Below are 25,922 nucleotides of genomic sequence, written 5' to 3'. Positions count from 1 at the left end.
AGAAGGATACTTGCAAGCTGACTGATGAACCAATAGCTAGCTAGGATGTTCACAGATTGACAAGTGGTTGGGAGGTGGGGAAAATGATTGCAACGGAATGAGCGGAAGAGCAGCTTTATACATTGCATTCCCCATTTCTGTTTTTATAAGAAAATCTTTTGCTCTCCAGTTCTTTCCGAAGCCTTCTCTCTCCTTCCTGCCTGAGTGACCGGGGCTGGTTTTGCAGGTGAGATGTAAAAAGTCCTTTCTTCTTCCAGACTTCCAGAGGCAGATGGTTTTCATGAACTTCATTTCCTTGATTTGACTGATCCTCTAACTCTACACTAACTGCCTGTCCCCAATTCTGGCTTCATTCACCCCTCTAATTTTAGGAACTCATTTGCTGTAGGGAAAGGGGGTCGATGACCGCTCTGGCTTCTTCAAGCTGAAAGGGGGCAGCGTGGGGCAAGCAGTTTGGAGTTTCCATTTCAGAAATCGGGTCAATTGAGGGGTCCATGGTAGAAGTCCGGTTGGGGAAGAGCAGGTTGTAAAGGCATCTGGGGATGGGTGCTTCTATGAGAGAAGAACAAAAAGACATGAGTACTGAAATGAGATTGATACAATATAAATGTTGCAGAATCTGGAACATGCCAATGAATATCATAAAGATGACAGAAGTCAATAATTCCTCACCAAGAACTGAGAAGTTGTTCCCATAACAAGGCCTAGCAAAGACTGGAGAGGATAAGGCCTTTATTTGGGAACTTTAACATTGTCCAGGTTATCAAGAATGTAAACACAACATTTAGTAGAGATCTCTATACTTCTGTTACTAGCAAACATAGATTAAGCCTATTTGTGTCTGTAGGCCTTAAACTGACTAAAACTTCTGACTCTGGCAGTCTCTCTTGATATCAGGCACATTTGCCTAAGAATCTCTCTTTTGTAGGTTTTAGTCTTTATTCTAGCGGGCTAACACAAGTGTACATCTTAAGTTACATTTAAGTATTATTTCTTTTAAATGCCCAAGAATGGCTATATTTTGATTTTAACTGTTTTTCTAGGTGTTTAAGATCAAGCTGGTCAAAGTGACCTGTTCCTGTCTGTTAAAGAGTCAGCTGAGTTCCCACAGGGGTCACTCATAGAGAACTTAAGAGCAGCTTCTTAGTTCTATTAGTACCATTGGTTAGGCAGGGTCTCCTCGATGAGGTGGCTTCCCTTGAAAGCACCAGGGATGTCTACCTTTTTCCTTGACCCTTCTCTGCAGCAGGTGCACTGAGTGGCTTTTCCTCTAGTGGCCTCATCAATCTCCTTGACCAGGAGGTTGTGTGACCCAGAGTTGCAAACCTCCTTAGAGAAGTCCTCTTGTTCCCTGGGTTCAGGCTGACTTTGAGGGCAAGACCCAGATATGGACTTTTCTTTTTGTGTATTTAATCTCAATCTCTAAGCTTGATCTTAACCATCAAGCAAGTCAGTCTCACCAGTCATAAAGCAAGAGTACCGGGCTTTAACTTCAATGTCTATGACTTTACAGTTATTTATCCCATTTTATCTAATTGGGGTTTACATTATCTGTAAACATTATCCTATCTGTTTACATTATCCTATAGCTGATGGCTTACTATTCCAAGTTAATTTACGGTGTTTGCTCTTGAAGCAGCATCTTCTGCGAAATACTGATCAGACAACAATTAGAGTTTACAAGGAAAATACAAAATGGAATCACCAACAGTATCTCTAACAAACACGTTTGAGTAATCCCATACATGTCAACTCTAATTTACTCATCTTATTGTAAAAAAACCAAGATATCAGACAAGTGTAAAAAAACGAGATGTCAGACAAATGTAAACACTATTTGCTATCTCTTTCTTGTTGAAGAAAAGTCCTAGAAAAATTGATGTTAGACATTTTATAAACATCAACATTTTATTAGTTTGACCACCTAGAGACTTGTGAGTTAATTTTAAGGACATTTTACTTCTATTAGTTTACCCAATTTAAATTGAACCTTTTTAAATCACGTGAATTAAAAACATTTGGATCCATCTTTAAAATTTTAATTTTTATGTGCGCTTATATTCAACACAAAAGCAAAGGCCTTGTAATGCTTATCTCCATTGCAATGTAACGGATGTTCAAAAATAACTCTAGAGTTGGATAAAAAGAACTGATCAAAAATTATTAACCTAGGTATGTAGGATCAAAATTGTGAGCTCAAAAATATAGCATTTAAGAAAAACAGAAGTCCTAGAAGAAAAATGATAATGGTCATTAATTATAGCATGAGAAAATGAGAAGGAGAGAAAAGGTGAAAGGGAGAAAAGTATTCTGAGGTATAGCCCAGGAGAAATTTAAAATGGACACTTTTTTTTTCTTTGGGTTTGAGACTGGTCTCCCACTGCGCCTTCCTCCATTTACATTTCAAAGTAAGCCTTGATTGAGATCTGAATCTGAAAGGGGCTAAAATGTTCCTGGTTAGTAATTAATTTAGGTTTGGAAGCAGAAAATTGTCAAACAATTATCTCCCACTACTTGTGGGGAATGGGGCTGCTTATATTACATGGGGAAGCAGGGGAAGACGGAGAAGCAGGGTCTGGACGTGCTTGAGCCTGCAGGAAGAGCTAAGAAGCAAGAAAGAAGAGACCTGAAGATAAGGAATCCCTTTCCATCTGCCCGCTCGCTCACGGAAGCTGTGTGCCATTACACAAACGGATTTTGATGGCTTTAAGTACTGGGGGTTGGGCGAAGGTTTCCAGGGTGGAATCTGCCAGATTGGAGGACCCAGATTCCATGGTGGGGACTGATACAGCCGAGTCTGTGGCCAGGGCGTCCCGAGGCCAGAGTACTGGGCTAGAGATGAGGGGCAGCACATTGATTGTGTCGTCATACAAGCACCAATGTGTGTGCTGGGCAAAAGCCAAGAAGAGTTGAGGACCTGATATCAGGGTTTTCGAGTACGAGTGCACGAGCGCGAGATGAGCCTCAACCCTGAGAGAATCTCCACCATAAAATCAGGAATCCACCTGGCAGATAAGACTGACTATGGGGGCAGCCGTAACTATAAAAGTTGTGGCTGGGGGCACCCCCACCCCTCAGCCGCCTCGAGGGTCCTGGATAAATCGGCCTAGGGGAACCAGCCTAGAGGACTCACCAACCTGAAGTTCGGTGATGAATGCAGAGCAGAGCGTCCGGGCAGAATGGAAGGTGGGGCCATGTCCGGGGGCACTGGGGCATCGGATGGGGTTCCACTCGCTTAAGAGACAGTGGAAGATCCCATCCCAAGTCACAGCACCATTGTAAGGAATTCCCACGAAACCACGCCGGACATGGGAAATCACATAAGGGAGTTTATTAAGCAAACAGAGTGTCTCCCTGCAGGGTAAGAGAGAAAATGAGAGGAAAAGAGAAAGGAAAGAGAAAGAGCACGTGCTAGAGAGTGGAAAACCAGGAGGAGGAAAAGCAAGTGTGTAGGAGAGAGAAGCAAGAAGGGAAAGATGGCGGTTGAATTCCGCTGGGCTAACAGGACCAGTAACGGAGAAGGATACTTGCAAGCTGACTGATGAACCAATAGCTAGCTAGGATGTCCACAGATTGACAAGTGGTTGGGAGGCAGGGAAAATGATTGCAACGGAATGGGCGGGGGAGCAGCTTTATACATTACAGTACCCACCTCTACCTTCCTGCAGGTCAGCTGCTCGCTGCCATCCTCAGCCCTACACTGCTGCTATGGCTGCCAGATTTCCATAAAACATTGGGCATTTTAAGATTGCAAAATTTGTTAGCCTGAATATGCATAATAGTCTCTACATTTTTATGCTTTTTAGGTTTTTGTTTTGTTTGGTTTGGTTTGGTTGGTACCAGGGATTGAAGCCAGAGCACTTTGCCACTGAGTCACATCCCCACTCCTTTTTATTTTTATTTTGAGACAGGGTCTTGCTGACTTGCTTAGGGCCTTGCTCAATTGCTGAGGCTGGCTTTGAACTTGTGATTCTCCTGCCTCAGCCTCTCAGGCCACCACACCTGGCTGAGTTTTTTATATTATAAAATTAATGATACTCTTGTATCAAATTTAAGTTTGGGGAAGCATCCATCTCTGTTTCTCTGTGGTGATTTTTCTCTGTAACAGTACATGTAATACACATGCATGTATATCACATTTTTGTATTTACATACACACCAGACTGTACATATATATATTCATATATGCATGTGTGTTCATATATACACACATTACATTGTATATATGCTTGTGAAGCCAGAATTAAGGACAGGTAGTGTAGAAATAGGGGATCGGGTCAAATCCAGGAACTGAAGCCATGAAGCCATCTGCCTCTGGAAGTTGGACACTGCCCTGGAAGAATGGGATGTCAAGGATCTCCGGAGCTCTTTGATTTCCAAATTTACCTGCCTTTAGCAAGGAGTGCAAGCATGGAGCTGCTAATTAATGCCCCCTGGGCCCTTGCCTGGCTGAATCACCTTGGCCCTCCCCCTGCCCATGGCTTCTCACTTTATGCAAAACCAGGCCTAGTCACATAGGCAGGAAGGAGAGATAGCAGGGAGAGAACTGGAGAACAATAAGACCTTAACCTATAAAAGATGTGGGGTGCACTCACTTCTGGGGACTTTAGAACATCAGCCATGGCCCCCTTCTTCCTGCCTGGAGAAGTCTGTATTATCACCTTTAAATAAAACCTGCTTAATATGCTTGCCTTGGCGTGCTTCTCTAGTGTTCAATCTTCAACATTAGAAGGAACAGAACTCGTCTCCAGTAAACGGCAGTATCACTTGTGTGTGTGTGTATATACACTCAATTCATAGGAGTGATCTAGGCAATTGTTTATGCATATATTTGAAAATCTTTCTATTTCATGTCTCTTAAATACAGTGTGTCTATTTAGCTCTACATGCACATATATGTCTATTGGGTGGGCTGTGTGTTTGCTCTCAAAAGTGTTGTTTTTATTCATAAAGTGAAGTGCTCCCTTGAGTAGCACCTTTTGCTTTCTGCGTCACATACCAGGTTAGGTGCAAGCGCTTCACCTGCTCTGCAAAGCCCTGTGCTCAGGCCTCTATTTACCTCCATCTCTAGTAGCCTTTTCAGCCCCTCTGGCCACTTTTCCAAGGGGTCTGCAGTGGGGGGAGCCAGAGAAAGCATGCTCCTCCTGAGTACTTTCCTGCACACTGGAGTCCTTTCAGCATTATTATTATTTTTTTTTAAGATTAATATGTCAACTTGACTCTTCTTATATTAATAGCAAAAAGACAATATGGGAAGCAATGCAGAAGCAAAGAGTGTGACCCTGCAGAGAGGGAGACAAAGGGCGTGCTCCCTCCCCCACTACCCAGAGACTGAGCCCACCCCTCCCAGGCTGACTCCCTCCTGTTGCTTTGACACTGCTGCAGTCACTGAGAGCTTTATAAACTGCTCAGTGATCCTTGCACAAGCCCAGTGGTTTCATACCGCTGTGCTTTTAGATATTTTCTTTGCTCAGGCTGAAAAGGGGTTACCTGCCAGGATCTGTTAGGCAAACTCTAATCATCTTTCAAAACTGAGGTAATACAAATACAAAACTGTTTTCTCCTTTCCTTTCTGTTCCATACTGTACCAGGGATTTAACCTAGGGGTGCTTAACCACTAAGCTATATCCCCAGCCCTTCCTTTTTTTTTTTTTTTCTTTACATCTTTATTTTGTTTAGCAAACCCAGTGCCTCACACGTGCTAGTCAAGTACTCACCACTGAGCCACAACTCCAGCCCCTGCCTCACCAGCGCTTTCTTATATTTTATTTAGAGACATGGTCTTGCTGAGTTGCTTAGGGTCTTGCTAAGTTGCTGAGGCTGGCTTTGAACTCACGATCCTCCTGCCTCAGCCTACCAAGCCACTGGGATTATAGGCATGTGCCACCACATCCAGCTTCCAAAACTTTTTTCTATATGGAGGTCTCAGTGAAATGTCACCCAATGATTTAGAAGAAGCACTGCCACAAAATAAAACAGGCAAACCATGGGCCATGGTTTAGTGGGATTAGCCCGCTGGAGAAGAAAACCAAGCAATTATGCATAAATATGTTACTAAAGCATATAGTAGTTCTCACAAAGAAAGAGAAAAAGTGATGCTGGGTAATCTTAGGTGAAAATAACTGTAATTTAGTACGCAGACACACAATTAATTACATAGGCCTTCTTTATAGTAAGACAATATACAATATGTCCAGGAAACCCAAGGACCACAGGGAGTGGGGTGGAGGATGGGGTGGGAACATAGTAGCAAAGGCTGGCAGGTTGGAAAATTACACATTATTATGAATTATCCTAGCATATGAATCAATTATACTTTGTCTTCTATTAGTACAAATTAAGAGGGTTTCCGTTAGCTAGCCATCATAAGCAAGGCTCCATGGGCATTCTTGTCCTTGGACTCATAAGCTCATATTTTCTAGGTATATGTTTAGGAGTGGTATTATGGAATGATAAGGTGTGAGTCCATTCAACATTACTAAATAAGGGCAAATTGCTCCTCAAAGTGGTTGTGGCAATTAATGCAGCTACCAACAGTGTAATAGAGTTCCAGTTGTTCTGGAACTTACCAACTTACCAATATCTGGAGTCTTACCAACACTTGATATTGTCAGACTTAAATGTTTGAGAGTTAGATGCAATGGAAATGCTATCTCATTATCATTTTACTTTTTATTGCTGTGATTAGTAAGATTTCACAGCTTCTTTAATGTTTATTGGCCACTTGAGTTTCCTCTTCTTGTCATGTACTTTGCACAGTTTTCTATTGAGTTCTCAGTATACTATGTGTAAGAAATTTCCACGGAACCACGCCGGACAGGGGAAATCACATATGGGAATTTATTAAACAATCAGAGTGTCTCCTTGCAGGGTAAGAGAGAAAATGAGAGGAAAAGAGAAAGGAAAAGAAAGGGCGTGCGCTAGAGAGAGTGGAAAGCCAGGAGATAGAGAAAAGTGAGGAGGACAGACAAAAGGATGGGAAAAGATGGCGGGGAAGCTACAGTAGAACAGTTGAATTCTGCGGGGCTAACAGGGGACCAATATCGGAGAAGGATACTTGCAAGCTGACTGATGAACCAATAGCTAGCTAGGATGTTCACAGATTGACAAGTGGTTGGGAGGCGGGCACAATGGCTGTACCTGATGGCCAGGAGAGCAGCTTTATACATTACACTATGTATTGTTTTGCAGGAAATCTGTGTTTTGTGGGGTAGGATATGTTTTCCTGGTCCATGGCTCACTTATTTTTACTTTCTCAGTTTCCTTATGAGTAGAATGAAGATATATTATCAAACAGGTATGCGCCTGTGTGCACACACACACATGCATACATGTATATATAACTCAAATTACTGCTTAGGGTTGGGGGTGTAGCTCAGTAGTAGAGTCCTTGCCTAGTATGCTTGAGGCCCTGGGTTTGACCTCCATTATTGCCACACACACACACATTTAAAAAAAAAAAAAAAAAAAAAGCAAAGCCAGGCACAGTGGCACATACCTGTGATTCCAGCTACTAGGGAGACTGAGGCAGGAGGATTCCAAGTTCAAAGTCAACCTCTGCCACTTAGCAAGACCCTGTCTCAAAATAAAGCTAGGTGCGGTAGTACACACGGTGGTGCATGCCTATCATTCCAGCAGCTCGGGAGGCTGAGGCAGGAGGATCTGGCATTTAAAGCCAGCCTCAGCAACTTATCCAGGCACATAGCAACTCAGTAAGGCACTTAGCAACTCATTGAGACCCTGCCTCTAAATAAAATATAAAAAAGGACTGGGGATGTGGCTCAGTAGTGGAGTACTTACCTAGCATGAACAAGGCCCTGGGTTCAATCCCCAGTACTACAGCAAAACAAAACAACAGTGCCTAACATGTAGAGAGCACCACAAAACTTAAGTGATATTTCAATTTTTGTTATTTTTCCTACATTTTCTTTCTTATGTTTATTTCCTCCTCCACCTCTTCCTCCTCCTCCTCCTACTCTTCCTCCTCCTCCTCCTCTTCTTCTTCTTCTCCTTCTCCTCTTCCACCTCCTTCTTCTTGTTCCTTTTCTTCTTCTATTCTTACAATTTTATTTCCCCCCACATTTTTATGATATATTATAAATGGGATATATTATAGATGGGATTTATTGTTCGATATTAGTACATGCTCACAATCTAACAATATCCTTTGACCAATATCACTCCCTAGCACTTTCCCCTTCCTCCCCACCTCCTACCCTAGCTTCTTTTTTTAAAATGCTAATATTTTACATATATCCCAGAACTATTTTTCTTTCACTTTCACAAAGCTAATGGCCTCAACACATGAATGATTGTTTTACCAAAGACCATGTCCATTCAGTGAACTGAACTGATTTGCTGTTCTGTGAAATAAAACCTTACACATCACATTAGCTAAGTACTGTAGTCATCTTGCAATGTCACTCTCAGTGATTAAAATCACTTCCAGGCCCCTTCTGCTCTATTGAGGACATTGTTATATTTGTTGGGAAAGTTTCATGGTTACAAAAGGAGAAATAGTCACCATACAATGAAAGTGCTGGGAGAGACAGAGCAGCCCTGTCCAAACTCGCGGAGATCAAGATGGGCCATAAGCCACAGAACTTCACGGGACAACTTAGATAGCTAAAGCAAATGCTGGGCAAGTTCCAAAGCTGCTTCCAGGAGAAGAATCCTGCTTGGTTTGCCTAGTAGCCCTGGGACTCCCTTCTGTGTGGAATGCCAGGGGTTTTCTGCTCAGCCAGGAATGTTGATTAAGCATTTCAGCTCTCATGATTAGACCTGATAAATTTCTTGGGATTTACAGAATGTTTGTACCCCTAATCCTCCTCAGAGAATATATGCAGCATTTTTTGCCCTTCAATTTATATTAGAAATCTAGGTTAAAGAAGTGATACTCAGGGAAGATTACCTGTAGTTTTCCAAAAATCGTTTGGTCATGAAATCCTTATTCTATGGTGGTATTATTCAAAAGTTACTCTAGTAGAAAGGGAAGGGGACACTGGGAACACTATGGAATAAAGGAATGCATATTCTTATTTCTTTCCAAAAGTGGAAGTCATATAATAGAATATATAGACCTTATTTCTCACTCCCAACTTAAATTTCACTCATAGGTTCTATTGTGTGTGTGTGTGTGTGTGTGTGTGTGTGTGTGTGTGTGAGTATACCAGGGATTAGTATACCAGGGATTGAACTCAGGGCACTCAACCACTGAGCCACGACCCCACTCCTATTTTGTATTTTATTTAGAGACAGGGTTTCACTGAGTTGCTTAGCACCTAGCCATTGCTGAGGCTGGCTTTAAACTCAGGATTCTCTTGCCTCAGCCTCCCGAGTGGCTGGATTATAGGCATGTGCCACTGCGCCTGGCTGTTCCTGATTTTCTAATCTTTGTTTTCCTAAGTACTTATGTCTCAAATGTCTATCTCCAGTCCTAATTGCTCCTTAAAGATTCAGAATCACTTACCAACTGCCTTCTCAAAATTTCAATTGGGATATTCATTTTCACACTCAAAATGCCTAAAACTGCATTTAATTTCCCACCTAAAAAAAGCAAACAAACGAACAAAACCCAGCTCTCTTTTCCCAACCTCCCAAAATGTTAATACCATCTATCCAACAGCCCAAATTGGAAATAAGTTATCCTTGATTCTTGTCTTTTTCTTACCATCTGTATCTGTCAGGGTGTGCTAGGTTATGCTGGGGTAACCAACAATCCCTAACTCTCAGTGACTTCACACAGTAGAAACTTATTTCTTACTCTATTAGGTTAGAGCTAGAGGCTCTGCTCTACTTTGACTTTGCCAAATCAATTCTAGGATCTAGGATGAGAGAATGGCCATAGTTTGCAGCATTATATGTCACCACAAGAGAAGAAAAAGAGCTCTAAAGAGTTTTATCTTGGCAATTTGATGTGCATCCCAGAAATGACAGTTACGGCTTCCGCTAGTGCTGTTAACTTTGCCCTCCTCACAAGCATAGGGAGAAAGGAATCACAATGCTACCAGGTACTTCTGCCAGAAGAGAAATGAATAAGCAGCATTAATGACTCTTGCTCTGTTTAGGATGGACTCCCCAGAAGGAAGGAATCCCCAGGATTCATGTGAAATGATTTATTAGGAAGCGGTGCCAGGAAACTATAAACTATATAAACTATAAGTGAGTGAGAAAGAGAGATAGGCAAGAGGAAGAAGCCAAGCAAGTAGTCAGTATCAAAGTCCCATAGAAGGTAATGTAGGCTCAATTCCCACAGAGGAATTCTGGAGACATTCATACCTTGGGGCAATCTGACTCAAGGAGAAGGAAGCTGGAGTCATTTGTTAGGGCTCTCTTCAGGGAGATACAAACCCCAAATATTTCTGGCTCTTCTTGTAGATGTTGGCTGTTGGAAGTGAAGACATAGCATGAAAACATGAAAGGGATCTGGAAGCCCAAAGGCGGAACATTCATATCATCTTCTACACAAACCCTTCAATCTGAGAAATCACATCGCCCACTGGCTCTATGTCCCAGACGTTTCCTAAATTGTCCCATTTCTCTCTATCTTCTAGCTGCCTCCCTTCATCATCCTTGATCCTCTGGACCATTGCAACCAGGATACTGACATCTACTTTTCCTTCCTTCCTTCCTTTTTTCTTTCTTTTTCTTTTCTTTCTTCCTTTCTTTCTGTGGTACTAGGGACTTAACCCAGGGGTATTTTATCACTGAGCTATGTCCCCTGCCTTTTTTATTTTTTATTTTGAGACAGAGTCTCACTAAGTTGCTGAGGGCCTCACTAAATTACTGACTGAGGATTGTGATCCTCCTGTGTTGGCCTCCCAAGTTGCAGGGATTACAGGCATGCACCAGCGCACCTGGGCTGACCTGTATTCTTGATGTCTCTGATCTAGTCTTCACACTCTAGCCAGGTTGTTCTTTTTTTTATCCAGGTGGCCTTTCCCCTGCGATACCTCAAATTTGTCATGCCTGCTTTTTATTCAAGATATAGCCCCCATTTTACAGATGGGGGAAAACTGAAGATCTGGAAAACAAAGTTAAGGAACCTGCTAAGTCATTCAGTTAGTCACTGGCAGAGCAGGATTACAAATCTAATATATATTAAATATTCATAAATATTATAAAAGCCTTTCCCATTATATTTCAATGTTTCCAGATCGTGATTAATCTGCCTGCTTCGTCTTACTAGCTAATTCCATTAAGCTTCAAATTCAATTTGTTTAAAGCCAAATTTATCATCTTCCTTACCTCCCTTACCAAATGTCCCTGCTCCTGAGTTTCCAGTGTCATATGGCCCTGCCACCCTTGGCTGTCAGCCACCACTCTTCCTTCTCCGCCCTCTCTGTATTCATCTTATTTCCACAGTCGTACTTCTGACTCCTAGGTGCCCATCCGTGCAGGTGGGACTGGCTTCATGTGTCCCAAGCTGTGGTAGACGGAGTACCGACAAGTCCCCGTATGTGGGAGGTCCTGGAGCCATGCCCAAAGAGGGCTCATTAGTAGTGGGCAGCATTCCAAGCACTCTGTGTGCCAGGAGTGAGATCAGAATCCAGGAACGAAGCCAGAGTTGGTTGGTCAGTTTGCCAAGAGGGAAGTTCTTGGATATGCTTATAAGCCAAGGGAAAGAAGCCAGTGGAGAGTGAGAGATTGACGTGACGGAAATGAAAGAAGCAGTAATGGATGGAGCAGTGTTCTGGGGGTGTCGTGGAAGGGATCACCAAACGTCTCTTTGGAAGAGAGCTGGCTCTGATGATGGGGGTCCTGGTGGGAGGGAGGTGTATTCCTGGCATAGAGTAGGTGTTCAAAATAGTATTGAGTGTCCTTATGAAACTATCTGTCCCAGAGTCAGGATGCGGAGTGTGGAGAGTGGGTGGCACACCTAGAAGATGAATTCCCTCGTCTCTTCTTGGTAGGGTGGTTATCTTATCTCACTTGTCTGAAACTCCTCCAGTTTGGGCACAAAAATGCATCCCTGGAAAACCCCTGAGGCCTGGATGCTCTGGGGCGATGGCTTCCTGCAGCAGGCTCTCCTCCCGTCTGCTCGGATGTGACATAGTGGAGGGGACCTGGCCAGAGCAACCCTGGACTTGGAGCCTCCATAACTGAAAGGAGTCAAGAGGAGTAGAAGTGAAGGTTGGAGAACCCACGTGAGATTCTGACATTGAAAAGAGGCAACACGGAGCATCAGAGCCGTCCTCACTCAGGAGGGATCCCCGAGGATCAGTGGAATCAGACACTTAACGAGGAGGAAGGTTTGGACTTCAAAGGCAGAATCAGGTTTCCTTGTTTGAACTCGCTCTGGGACAATAGTGCCTAAGCAGCATCTCCGTCGCTCACACCATGAGCATGACGCGGGGCCATGGCAGCATCGTCCTGCCTGCCTGAATCCTGGCAGAGCTGGCCACGGCTCCTTCAACCTCCCCCGTCGGTCCTCACGCCTCTAGCTGGCCTTCAGGAGGGGCCTCTGAACCAGAAATCTTGGAACTCACATGTGTTCCCCTGTTCAGCTCCCACAGTAAGAACTGGCAAGAGCAGCACGGAGACTTAAGTAGATCCCCGACAGCCACGCCCGCAGTCCCACCTCTTCCACCTTCGTCTTCCCTGCCCACTAATCTGATTACCCTGAGCCCTGGGATTCCTCCCCATATTTTCATCTGATACAGATGTTCCACAGCTGAAGGCATCCTAGTAAATTCTAAGCTGAAAATATCTCTAGCTAAAAGGGCACCCAGCCAACTGCACATCCTATCTTAGCCCTGCCTACCTCAAACGTGCTCAGAACACCAACGTTAACCTACAGCTGGGCAAAATCGTCTAGCAGAAACCTGTTTCCTATGTGGTAACACGATCACCCCGCTGATGGAGAGCTTGCCCCACTGCTGCCCCACATGGCCACCACCGCCATGAGACAGAGGCTGTACTGCATTATTACCAGCCTGGGGAAAGATCGAAGTTTGGAGAACGATTTCTACTGGATGCATATTGCTTTTTCACCCCCTAAAGTAGAAAAATCACAAGTGGAAACACTGTAAGGCAGGACATATTTATTGGGCACATAGACACACGTTATTCCTCAAAGTAGAATCCTTAAACTGGTCCATTGGCATCTCCTGGGAACTCCTGCTGCAGGATTTCAGCACACGGGAGGCAGGATGAGGAAAGGAGGCCTAGCGAGGCGTGGTTCATTCTCCTGCTTTCTGTCTCTGCATCTTTTCCAGAGCCTCCAACAGTGCCACCAGGGGACAGAGTATCCACGGTTGTGGCTTCTTGTCCACGGGGCTGCTGTAGGAGGCCAGGAAAGAACTTACTATTTTCAATGGAAAACAAATAGCAGATCCTGCCTATGAGGACTCCATACTTTGGACCTGGATTTTTCTGTACTGTCCCCTTGAGTCAGATAGCAACTCAAGAAATGGGGGGCTGGGGAGATAGCTCAGTTGGTAGAGTGCTTGCTTTGAAGGCCCTGGGTTCGATCCCCAGTACCGCAAAAAAAAAAAAAAAATCTGTCTTGGTGGTTGTGTACTAAGAAATGAGGATATTTTAGTTTATCCATTGAACAAATGTGATGAAGCCTTATTTATTTTTGAGGTACTAGGGGCTGAGGCTGGCCTTGAACTTGCAATCGTCCTACCTTGGCCTCTCAAGTGGCCAAGATGACAGGTGTAGCTACTGCAACTGACTACGAAGAATGTTTTAAGAATGTTTTATGTCTTTGTGAAATAGGTCAGACTACTCTACTCCTATACTGTTAGGTATATTTGTATACATAAAACTGAGATCATAAAATTTTTTTTTAAAAAGAAAGTATCTGTCCCCTGCTTCCCCAAATAAACAATTTTCATCAAATTTGGCTTTTAAAAACCTGCAATTTATCTTCATATTTCTAAGTAATATATACTATTTTTTTAGTAATTTGAAAATTTTAACTTCCTGTTAAGTAGATGATGATTTAGTCTGTTGTATTACCAACTCCCACTCTCCCTTTTCTTCTCCCCTATATGATAATTCCAGATAAATCAATAGTCACTGTATCAGCATGACTATGTTAACAGGGCTTAGTGATGATCCCATTAATTATATGTTGTATCTTATATGAACTTTTATTATTCTGGAATTGACTATTTTAAATTTCTATTTTTGAGCTGGGGATATAGCTCAGTTGGTAGAGTGCTTGCCTTGCATGCATAAGGACTTGAGTTCAATCTCCAGTACCACAAGAGAGAAAAAGAAAAAGCTAGATATTTGGGGCTGGGATTGTAACTCAGTGGTTAGAGCGTTTGCCTAGCATGCATGATGCACTAGGTTTGATTCTCAGCATCACATATAAATAAAATAAAGGTTCATTGACAAACTAAAAAAAAAATTCTATTTTCTTTTTCCTTTTTTAAAATTTGTTTATATATATATATATATATATATATAAATATATATATATATATGGCAGTAGGGTTATTTTGACATATTATATTAACATGGAGTGCAACCCCTTCCAGTTCTGATCCCATTCTTGTGGTTGTACATGATGCGGAGTTACACTGGTCATGTATTCATATGAGCATAGGAAACTTACGTCCGATTCATTCTACTGTCTTTCCTATTCCCATCCCCCATCCTTTCCCTTCATTCCCCTTTGACTAATCCAATGAACTTCTATACTTCAACTTCCTACCCACCCTTGTTATGAGTTAGTATCCACATATCAGAGAGAACATTTGGCCTGTGATTTTTGGGGGGACTGGCTTATTTCACCTAGCATGATAGTCTCCAGTTCCATCCATTTACTGGCAAATACCATAATTTCATTCTTCTTTAGGGCTGAGTAATATTCCACTGTGCATCTATACCACATTTTCTTTACCTGTTCATCTGTTGAAGGACACCTAGATTGGTTCCATAGTTTAGCTATTGTGAATTGAGCTGCTATAAACATTGAAATGACTGTATCGCTGTACTATGCTGATTTTAAGTCCTTTGGGTATAAGCTAAGGAGTGGGATAACTGGGTCAAATAGTGGTTCCTTTTCAAGTTTTCTGAGGAATCTCCATCCTGCTTTCCATAGTGGCTGCACCAATTTGTAGTCCCAGCAGCAATGCATGAGTGAACCTTCTTCCCCACATCCTCACCAACACGTATTGTTACTTGTGTTAAATTTCTCTGTGCCTATCTTTGTTTTCCCAAGTCGTCCGTCTGCTCTGTCAAATACGTTCAATAGGCTTTCTTCTTCCTTACAAGACTCAATTACAACAGGTAATCTTTCATTTCCAAGTTTTTTCCTTGTCGGCTCCCTCCCACAGTGCTTCACCCTACAACTGCATCCTGGACAGGTTGTTCTAAAGCCCTACTACCCTGTGGTCATCCTGAGAGTTCCCTTCTCTATCAAATTGTTTCTCTCTCTCTCTTTTTTTTTTTTTGTGGCACTGTGTCCCGGCCCGCGGGACATCAACACGGGACCGCAAACCTGAGAGAGAAGGAATGAAGGGACAAGAGACGCAGGGAGAGGCAGCAAGACAGGAATTCTGATCAAGCTGCAAATTTTTATTGTTCACACAGGGGTATTTATACTGAGGGAAGGAGGGGTGTGACAAGGTGCAGGCTGGTTGGCTGTGTTCTTCTGCTGGGTTCCTGATAGGGTGCAAATTCGCGCCGGCCGGGAGGTGAGGTTCGCGCCGCCGGGAAGGTGAAGTTTGCGCCGGCGGGAAGGGAGGGGCGCTGCTGCTTATTGTAAAGATCAGAATGTTCTCAGAATAAGAACTTCTTGGTCCCTGACATTTCCCCCTTTCTTATATAAAATTATTGACCATTTTTCGATAGCCATATTTTAAGGGGGTGATAGAGGCTATGCGCTGAGGCGGGGGCGCGGCTTGCCCGAACAGGTACAGAGCTGGAGTGACAATCCCTCGGGAACTGCGCCTGTCTTAGGTTGTCCGTGGCAGAGCAGCATCCTTACCCGTCATTGGATAATGAGGCTCTAGCCCTCATTTCCTGTCTTAGGTTGGTATGAGCTCTCACGAATCTTACCCGTCATTGGCTGTCCAGTTCAGCTCACAGGGGTGATGGTCTTTTAAGATCATCATCACGATCCATCATCTCCAGTCGATGGTAATGAACCTGAATAGGTTTCGCCTGTATAGCCTCAATTTGAGCTTTAAGAAAAGCCATGATCTTGTTGAATATCAAAGGACCTATAGATACAATAAGCAGCAAGCAAAGGAGGGGACCTAAGAAGGGAAGAAGATAGGGAAGGAGTCCACTGAATCCAGTCCATAGTGGATTATCAGCCAGTGCTTGTCGGCGTTTTTCTGAGTCTTCCTGCAGCTGTTTGATCTTGTCCTTAACAATTCCTGACTTGTTGGCATAGAAACAGCATTTTTCCTGCAAAGACAGACAAATGCCTCCCTGTTCGGCAGTTAGAAGGTCTAAACCTCTCCTATTTTGTAGGACCACTTCTGCTAAGGAATCCACCTGATCTTGAAGATCTTGTATGGTGCTTGAGAGTATCTGTACATCAGAAATCAATTGTCTGGATAATTTTGTATATTGAGTAAGAGAGACCCCCAAACCAGCAGTACCTGAGGCCACTGCTGTAGAGGTTGTGCAAGAACAGGGTCTGTCATTCAGGGGATTTTTCGCATAGATTGTTAGCTGCATCTATAAGAGAGGAAGATTCATCCTCAGGGGGAAGGTTTCCGTCCCTGGGTTGTGGTAAATCATTGACCTGTTTGACCAGGCGTTCTGGTAACCATCTTGGGGCTGCTTGTTCTTGATCTAAAATACAAGCTGAGCCTCGTCCCCAAATGAGGACGGGATCTGGGCCTTTCCATTTATTTGTTAAAGGATCGCGCCACATAACAGATGGGTGAGCAGAATTAGAAGAGGGATGCCAATGTCTGTCTGCGGTCGAATGTCCTTCATTGTCTAGGGTAAGAAAGTTAAGAGCAAATAATGCATGATTAAGGCGATCCCTGGGAGTGGTAAATGCAAGGGAAGAGGCCTTAAGGCGGGTAAGCCAGGTTTTTAAGGTGAGGTGTGCACGTTCCACAATGCCTTGACCTTGAGGGTTATATGGAATTCCAGTAGTATGAGAGATTTGAAGAGTGGCACAAAACTGTTTGAACTTGGTACTGGTATATGCAGGGCCATTATCTGTCTTAATATGTGCTGGCTTTCCCATTATGGAAAAGGCTGAGACAAGATGAGAAATGACATCCTTGGTAGCTTCTCCGCAATGCGGTGATGCAAAAATAAAGCCACTAAAGGTATCTATGGAAACATGTATGTACTTTGTTTTCCCAAATTCAGGAAAGTGAGTAACATCCATCTGCCAAATCTGATGGGCAGTAATCCTCGAGGGTTAACACCCAGATGTTGAATAGGAAGGGAGACAACGCAAGCAGGACACGCTTTTACAATTTCCCTTGCTTGTTGCCTGGTAATTTTACAAAGTAGCCGAAGGCTCTGAGAATTTAAGTGGTGAAGTTTGTGTAAATCTGTGGCCTCTCGGATGGATCCAATAAGAACTGGGAAAAGGGACCGAGTGGCTGCATCAGCCTGAGCATTACCCCGTGATAGGGGACCGGGAAGATCAGAATGTGCTCTAATGTGTCCTAAGAAAAATGGATGTTTTCTAGCCTGAATTAGTCGTTGAAGCTGGTTAAACAAAAAGGCTGCGTTGGAGGAAGCCTTAATGGCGGGTGAAATCTCCAATAGGGGCACAGAATGGGCAATGTAAGCACTGTCTGTATAAATATTAATAGGTTTATCAAAAAATGTCATAAAGACTTGTGTTATAGCAAACAATTCTACAAGCTGTGCTGATGGATAGGCAGTGTCAAAGGTGGTGGGCTGATTATCAACAACAAAGGCTGCACGGCCATTGCTGGAGCCATCTGTAAAAACAGTAAGGGCTTGTGGAATAGGAGCCTTCCGAGTAACCCGAGGAAAAATAAATGGATGTAACTGAGCAAAATGCAAAAGGGGGTCATTGGGAAGGTGGTTATCGATTATTCCCAAAAAGCCTGATAGAGCAATACCCCATTCATCCCTCGTCTGTAGCAAAAATTGGGTTTGATCCTTAGTGTATGGAATCAGAATGCTATCAGGGTCTTTGCCAAAATGTTGTCGAGAAAGCAAGCGACCTTTAATAATGATAGAAGCTACCTGAGCAGGATAGACAGCAATAACTTTAGAGAATGTGGCGGGCAAATGAACCCAAAGCAAGGGGCAACCTTTATTTTTAAAATATGGATCCCGCTGCCAGAATAGTCCCGTGGGTGTATGAGGGGTGTGTAATATAACCAAAACCAAAGGAAGGTTATAAGATATTTGTGTAACAAATTGTTGAGCAATGGCTTCTGTGACTTGAATTAATGCTTGCTGTGCCTCGGGAGTAAGCTCTCGAGGAGAAGAAGGGTCAGAATCTCCCCTTAAAATATCATTAAGAGGCAAAAGCACATAGGTGGGCAGTTTTAAATATGGTCTTAGCCATTGGATATCCCCTAGTAGTTTTTGGAAATCGTTAAGAGTGTGGAGATGGTCCACACGCAATTGTATATTAGGGATTTGAATTTGATTAGTTTGAAGTTTGAGGCCCAAGTAGGTGTAGGGGTCCTGTGTTTGAACCTTATCAGGGGCTATCTGAAGCCCCAAGGCAGTAAGGGCTTTATAGAGATCCAAATAACAATTATTAAGATCATAGGTATTAGGTGCAGCAATTAACAAATCATCCATATAATGTAATATATAAACTTGTGGCCACCGCTCTCTCACAGGGTCTACTGCTTGAGCAACATATTTTTGGCAAAGACTAGGGCTGTTAGCCATACCCTGGGGAAGGACCTTCCATTGAAATCTTTGCATAGGGCCCTGAAAATTGATGCGGGGGAGGCTGAAAGCAAAATAGGGTCTGTCCTCAGGATGTAAAGGAATAGTAAAAAAGCAATCTTTTAAGTCGATGACCATTTTATAATAGTCCCTAGGAATAGCTACCGGTGTAGGGATGCCTGGCTGTAGTGCCCCCATCGGGCGCATAACCTTATTGATAGCGCGCAAATCCTGTAAAAGGCGCCATTTGCCTGATTTCTTCTTAATAACAAAAATAGGAGTATTCCAGGGTGAGGTTGAGGGTTCCACATGGCCGGCTGTCAACTGTTCCTGTACTAACATGGAGGCAGCCTCTAATTTTTCTTGGGTAAGGGGCCACTGATCCACCCACACAGGAGTTTGAGTTTCCCAAATAATTTTGTCTGCATGGGGTACAGGAGGGTCAGGGACCGACACTAAAAATCCACATACCCAAGTCCAAATTTGTCTGTTTTTTGTATGGGCTGTACAGGCTCAACCTGTCCTTGTCCTAGCCTCCCAAGGCCTGTACCAGGGATAAAGCCCATACGAAGCATTTGATGAGTGACTAAAGAGTCGGGACTAGCAAGAATAACTTTCATTTGGCTTAGAATGTCTCGTCCCCAAAGGTTGACAGGGAGATCAGGAACAACAAAGGGGGTAACGGTTCCTTTATTCCCTGTGTTATCTTTTGTGTCAGTCCAATTAAGCACCCTGGAGCTAACTAAGGGGTTTCTTGATTGCCCTATTCCTTTAAGGTCAGTTAGTGATGAGGTAAGGGGCCATTCTGATGGCCAATATTTTTGAGAAATAACTGTGGCATCCGCACCAGTATCTAGGATCCCTCGGAATTTCTTTCCTTCAATAAATAAGGTAAGAGTGGGTCTTTTGTGGGAGATAGGTTGGACCCAATACACATCAGAGGAACCTAAGGAGGCTGTGTTTCCTGGTGAATTTCCTGAATTGAGGGGAAGGAGTATTAATTGTGCAATTTTTGTTCCTGCAGGGATGGCAGCTACTCCGTTAACAGCTGTGGCCAGTATTTTAATTTCTCCAGTGTAATCATCATCAATAATGCCAGGGAAGACCTGAACACCTTGTAAGGTGGTAGGAGCTCTCCCAAGAATAAGAGCACACATATGAGGTGGAGGGGGGCCTACAACCCCAGTGGGTATTATTTGAGGTCCTTGCATAGAGTCTAATATTGTATCGGTGGAGGCGCAGAGGTCCAATCCTGCGCTGCCTGGGGTAGCATGTTGGAGGGAGGTGATTGTGGAGAAGGACAGGGAGCCTGGATTGGGTTGGGAGTCTGAGAGGGAACAAACCTTATTGCCCCTGGGTTTGCTCTGGGGGTGGTCGGGGCCAGGGGCTGGCCCCGAGAGGAGTTTCCCGAGAAGTTAGAGGGAATAGGCTGTCCAAGGGCATTGGTCTTGGATCTACACTCCTTGGCCCAGTGGCGACCTTTACCACATTTAGGGCAAAGGGTGAGCGGAGGTGGTTTGCATTGCCTGCTCCCCAATCTTTACAAGTTTTAAAGTACCACTGTCAAAGGGTGAACTTTTAAGAATCTCATTAATTAAATTCCAATAAGAAAAGACAGTGACGGGCACCTTTTGAGGACCAAAAGTCTCATAATAATCTTTGAGGCAGTCTCCTACTCTGAGCCACCTTTTACCATCAATCGATCCCTCGAGGGGAAACCAAGGACACAAATCCTCTATGTATGAAAAGAATAATCTTAAATCCTTTTTCTTAACACGCGCTCCCCGAGTCTTGAGGGCCTCATCGAGACCCGTCAGAAACAAATCATGTGACGAGACTGCTTGTCCCATGGTACGTCACTTACCTTGCGCTGACCTCACTCTCCTCCTGGATCTGACTCCCGGTTGCGTCTACCAGGGCGATCCCGAATCCTGCTTGGCCAAGTCTTCCCCGGAGGGCAGCGTTCCGCTTCTCAAAGTTTCCAATCGACCACGTTGGGCGCCAACTGTCCCGGCCCGCGGGACATCAACACGGGACCGCAAACCTGAGAGAGAAGGAATGAAGGGACAAGAGACGCAGGGAGAGGCAGCAAGACAGGAATTCTGATCAAGCTGCAAATTTTTATTGTTCACACAGGGGTATTTATACTGAGGGAAGGAGGGGTGTGACAAGGTGCAGGCTGGTTGGCTGTGTTCTTCTGCTGGGTTCCTGATAGGGTGCAAATTCGCGCCGGCCGGGAGGTGAGGTTCGCGCCGCCGGGAAGGTGAAGTTTGCGCCGGCGGGAAGGGAGGGGCGCTGCTGCTTATTGTAAAGATCAGAATGTTCTCAGAATAAGAACTTCTTGGTCCCTGACAGCACTGGGGATTTAAACCCAGGGCCTTGTGCATGTGAGGCAGGCACTCTACCAACTGAGCTATCTCCCACCCCAGTGATATAAGTTTCTTGGTTGCTCCTCAATATCTGCTGAAGCACAATTTCTAGCAGACCTCAAGAATGTGAAGTGTCTTAGTCTCATACCTACTTCATGGTTGGCTTTCCCGCTCCTCGGCATAGACCCAAAGGACTTAAAATCAACATACTATAGTGATGCAGCCACATCAATGTTGTTTTAAAGGCATTACTTCATTACCCTATACGATCCAGGGGTGTTGAGAAGTCTTACACACTCTTCTTCTTGTTATTTTATATGTAACCTGTTTTGTCACTCTGCAGGATTTGACAATTGCCTTTTTATTCCTGATATTCTGAAACATCTATGATACTAGACACTCAAGGACATTTTCAACCTCAAAGATCTAAAGCATTCAGTTCTGAGAAATTTTCTTATATTTTTCCTTGGAAGATTTTCATCTTCCATTTTCTGTGTTTTTAATTTTTATTTTTAATATTCTTTTTAGTTATACATGACAGTAGAGTGTATTTTGATGCATCATACATACATGGAGTCTGACTTCCCATTTTTGTGGTTGTACATGATGTGGGATTACACTGGTCCTGTATTCATATAGGAACATAGGAAAGTTCATTCTACTGTCTTTCCCATTCCCATCCTCCCTTCCTTCCCCCTATTTCCCCTTGTCCAGTCCAGTGAACCTCCATCCCCAGAGCCCACCTATTGTGAGTCAGCATCCGCATATCAGAGAGAACATTTAGCCTTTGGTTTTTGGTGATTGGTTTATTTCACTTAGCATGATAGTCTCCAGTTCCATCTATTTACTGGCAAATGCCATAATTTCATTCTTCTTTGTGGCTGAATAATATTCCATTGTGTATATATACCACAGTTTATTTTTCCATTCATCTGTTGAAGGGTCCTTAGGCTGGTTCCAGAGCTTAGCTATTGTGAATTGAGCTGCTGTAAATATTGATGTGGCTGCATCACTGTAGTTTGCTGATTTTAGGTTCTTTGGGAATATGCCGAGGAGTGAGAAAGTGGGTCAAATGGTGGTTCCCTTCCATTTTTTCAGAGGAATCTCCATACTACTTTCCACAGTGGTTGCACCAATTTGCATTCCCACCAGCAATGTATGAGTGTACATTTCTTCCCACATCCTTGCCAACATTTATTGTTGCTTGTATTCTTGATAATTGCCATTCTGACTAGAGTGAGATGAAATTTCAGTGTAGTTTTAATTTGCATTTTTCTAATTGCTAGTGATATTGAACATATTTTCATATATTTGTTGACTGATCATATTTCTTTTGTGAAGTGCCTGTTCAGTCCATTTTCTTTCTCTTCTCTATGATTCTTGATTTCATGGCTTGATTCTGTGTCCATGTAACATGTCCTTTTCTGTTATTTGTTGGTTCGCTTGCATTTATCTGTCTTTTAGTCCTGTTGACTGAAAGATAACCTTAACTTGACTTTTCAACTCTTGAAATGTTTTACTTTGGCTTTCATATTTTTAATTTCCAAGTGCTCTTTCCTGGTTTTTATTTTTCATAGTTCTTTTTCTTCATTTTATGGATGAAATTTTTTATTATCTTCCCAAGAACATATTTACTGGTTTTCTTCTATTCTTGTTTGCTTCCATCAAGTGCCTCTCTTCTGTTTTGTTCTATCCTTCATGTTGGAAATTTTTTTAAAATATATTTTTTAGATGTTGATGGACCTTTATTTTATTCATTGATTTATATGTGGTGCTGAGAATTGAACCCAGTTCCTCACACATGCGAGGCAAGTGCTCTACCACTGAGTCACAACCCCAGCCCCTCATGTTGGAAATTTTTTATTGAATGTTTATTTTTTATTTCTAGTATGCAATATACAAAATCTAGAAAGATGCTTTTAAAATATGTACATGAGGGCTGGGGATGTAGCTCAGTTGGTAGAGTGCTTGCCTTGCAAGCACAAGGCCCTGGGTTCAATCCCCAGCACCGCAAAAAAAAAAAAAAAAAAAAAAAAAAAAAAAAAAAAAAAAAATGTACATGAATTGTGACCTGAAAAATGGGGAAAAAATGAGAAGATACCAAATGATCAAGTTCAACGAATGGGAAAAATGTATGTGTGGTGTAGGGTGGAAAAGATGTGGTCCCTTTCCTCTCTCATCAGAAGGGTGAGGGCTGACAAGCCTGTCACAAAAGACAGTTGAGCAAGAGGACAGCATAAAAAACGGGTTCAACTAAAGTTTGACAGGAAGCCTTCAGAAATAAGACTCAAAGACTCAGGAAGGTGGTGGCACCCCCTGCAATCCCAGCGAGGAGGATGAGGCCGGAGGATTGCAAGTTTGAAGACAGACTGTGCAATTAGTGAGACTGTCTCAAAATAAAAGTTAAAAGGGCTGGGGATGGAGCTCAGTGGTAGGGCAATCCTGGATTTGATTCCCCCCAAAAAAAGACTCAGAGAAAACGTGATGGTTAGTTTTGATGAAGAATAAACAGCCATGTGGAGCTGTGATTGAACAAAGGGGGCCTGACAGGAATCAGCAGCCTGGCAGGGAAGCCCAGCAGCGCCTGCCTGTTCAGATTTTTCTTGGCCTCCCCGTGTGGCATTCTTTCCCTTCAGTACAGCATAGGACCCCTTCTAGAATGAAAGTATGATGACCTACTACCAGATAAAGCAGGTAAGGGAATTTTTCTGTGTCCAGCTCTTACAGAGAAAGGTGGGGGTATAGTAATATTTCTAGATTTTATGGCCATCTTCGGAAGAAAGGGATTCCAGTTTCTACGGCACAACTTGGGAAAGAGAAATTCTTAGTTTCTATGACTTGCTTTGGAGGAAGAAGGGGAGCAGAAGAAGAAAGAGACTGTTTCTGAAGCCCTTCCAGCACCCTTCAGCTCAAAGTGCTCAGCGTACCAATGTGCCATACTTTGGGTACCATTTTCTGAGCCTCAACAGTGGGGAAAATCCTATGTAGTATTATTAAAATAAACTTCAAGCCATGAAGAAAGATAACTAAACTATCTTAAGAAAGCCAAAGAAATGCAACATCTAAATAAGAAATAAACAAAAGCTGGGGTGTGGTGGCCCACCCCCAGAGACTCAGAAGGCTGAGACAGGAGGATCACAGGTTTGAGGCCCTAAGCAAATTAACAAGATCTTGTATCAAAATGCAAAATACAAAATACAAAATAAAAATGGCTGATGGGCCAGGTGCGCTGACCCATGCCTGTAATCCCAGCAGGTCTGGAGGCTGAGGCAGGAGGATCATAAGTTCAAAGTCAGCCTCAGCAAAAGCAAGGCACCAAGCAACTCAATGAGATCCTGTTTCTAAATAAAATACAAAATAGGGCAGGAGATGTGGCTCAGTTGTTGAGTGCCCCTGAGTTCAATCCCTGGTATGAAAAAAAAAAAAAAAAAAAAAAAAAAAAACCCTGGGGATGTGGCTCAGCACTAAAGCAGCCCTGGTTAAATCTCCAGTGCCAAAAACAAACAAAAGAACAAACAGCAAAGTAAAACCTATGTGGAGGGTGAGATGGGGTAGCAGATTCAAATTAGACAAGAGAAGAGGTAATGTGTGACTTGGATCTAGGGAATATGTTGATCCAAGAGCACCGTTTTAAGACACAGAGCCATATTTAAAGACTCACAATATTCTAGTATTTTATTTAAAAATAAAGTTCGAAGTCTCAGCTAACAAATCTCTCTGATGGATATACAACCTCACTAGACTGAGATAAGATCGCCAGTTTACTTAGATGGAATAACTGTTTTATAGCAATCTTTTGACCACAGGAAAGTTAGAATTTAGTATAAAAAAATAAAATAAAATCCCTCATATCTATAAAATTAATACTGTAGTATCAAGAGTTTTTTTTATTAGTTCTCTGCTGTTATATAATGAGTTACCACAAACATAGTGGCTTGAAACAGCAACCATTCATTATTTTGTAGTTTCTAAGGATCAGTCTAGGCTGGGTTTTCCCAGGCTCTTATAAAGATGCAACAAGGTGCTGTCTGCATTTTCATGTAGAGGCTCAACAGAGGAAGAATCTGCCTCTAAGCTCATTGAGGTTGTTGACAGAAGCCATTTCTTCGTTGCTGTGTGACTGAGGACCCTGGTTTTTTGCTGACTCTTCAGCTGGTGGGTCCCCTCAAGTTCTAGAGGCATCCACAGTTCCTAGTGAAGTCCACAATACCTTGCCACATGACTTCTCCAACTTGGCTGCTTACTTCATCAGGTCCAGAAGGAATATTTGCTACTTTAATCTAATAAAACAGTCTCATAGAATATGATCACAGGAGTGGCATTCCATCATCTTTTCCATATCACACGACCTAATCAAGAGGTTGACGTCAAATCACCTTTGCCATATTTCGGTGGTTAGAAGCAGGTCACAGGTCCTGTCTGCATTTAATGGGAGGGGAGTACACAAAAGGATGGACACAGGAAATTGGAGATCACTGAAACTCTCCTTAGGATCTGTTGGCCACAGGAAACAATCTGTATGCATTTGGTGTTTAAAGTATTTCTACTTGTTTTGTTTTGTTTTGTTTTTGGTATTGGGGATTGAATCCAAGGTGCTTAATCACTGAACTTTCTATTTTTTATTTTGAGAGAGATTCTTGCTAAGATGCTTCAGCTGGCCTCGAATTTGCAATCCTCCTGTCTCTGCCTCCCGGGTTGCTGGGATTACAGGCGTATGCCACCAGGCCCAGCTAA

At 43.0% G+C, this 25,922-nt stretch overlaps 1 long non-coding RNA gene and 1 other non-coding gene across 2 annotated transcripts; one reads left to right on the top strand and one right to left on the bottom strand.

The window, feature by feature from the left end:
- Positions 1-496: 496 nt before the first annotated feature.
- LOC124986558 (uncharacterized) lies at positions 497-11,424 on the bottom strand. Its single transcript, XR_007109039.1, has 3 exons — positions 11,248-11,424; positions 10,279-10,384; positions 497-552 (listed from the first exon to the last, which is right to left on the bottom strand). It is a non-coding gene; the product is annotated as an uncharacterized LOC124986558 (long non-coding RNA).
- Positions 11,425-23,128: 11,704 nt separating this feature from the next.
- On the top strand, positions 23,129-23,202 carry Trnaa-ugc (transfer RNA alanine (anticodon UGC)). The gene has a single exon. It is a non-coding gene; the product is annotated as a tRNA-Ala (tRNA).
- The last annotated feature ends 2,720 nt before the right edge of the window (positions 23,203-25,922 follow it).

This window comes from Sciurus carolinensis, chromosome 6 (genome assembly GCF_902686445.1).
Source record: "Sciurus carolinensis chromosome 6, mSciCar1.2, whole genome shotgun sequence".
Classification (NCBI taxonomy): Eukaryota; Metazoa; Chordata; class Mammalia; order Rodentia; family Sciuridae; genus Sciurus; species Sciurus carolinensis.
This window is presented reverse-complemented; position numbering and strand designations above follow the sequence as displayed.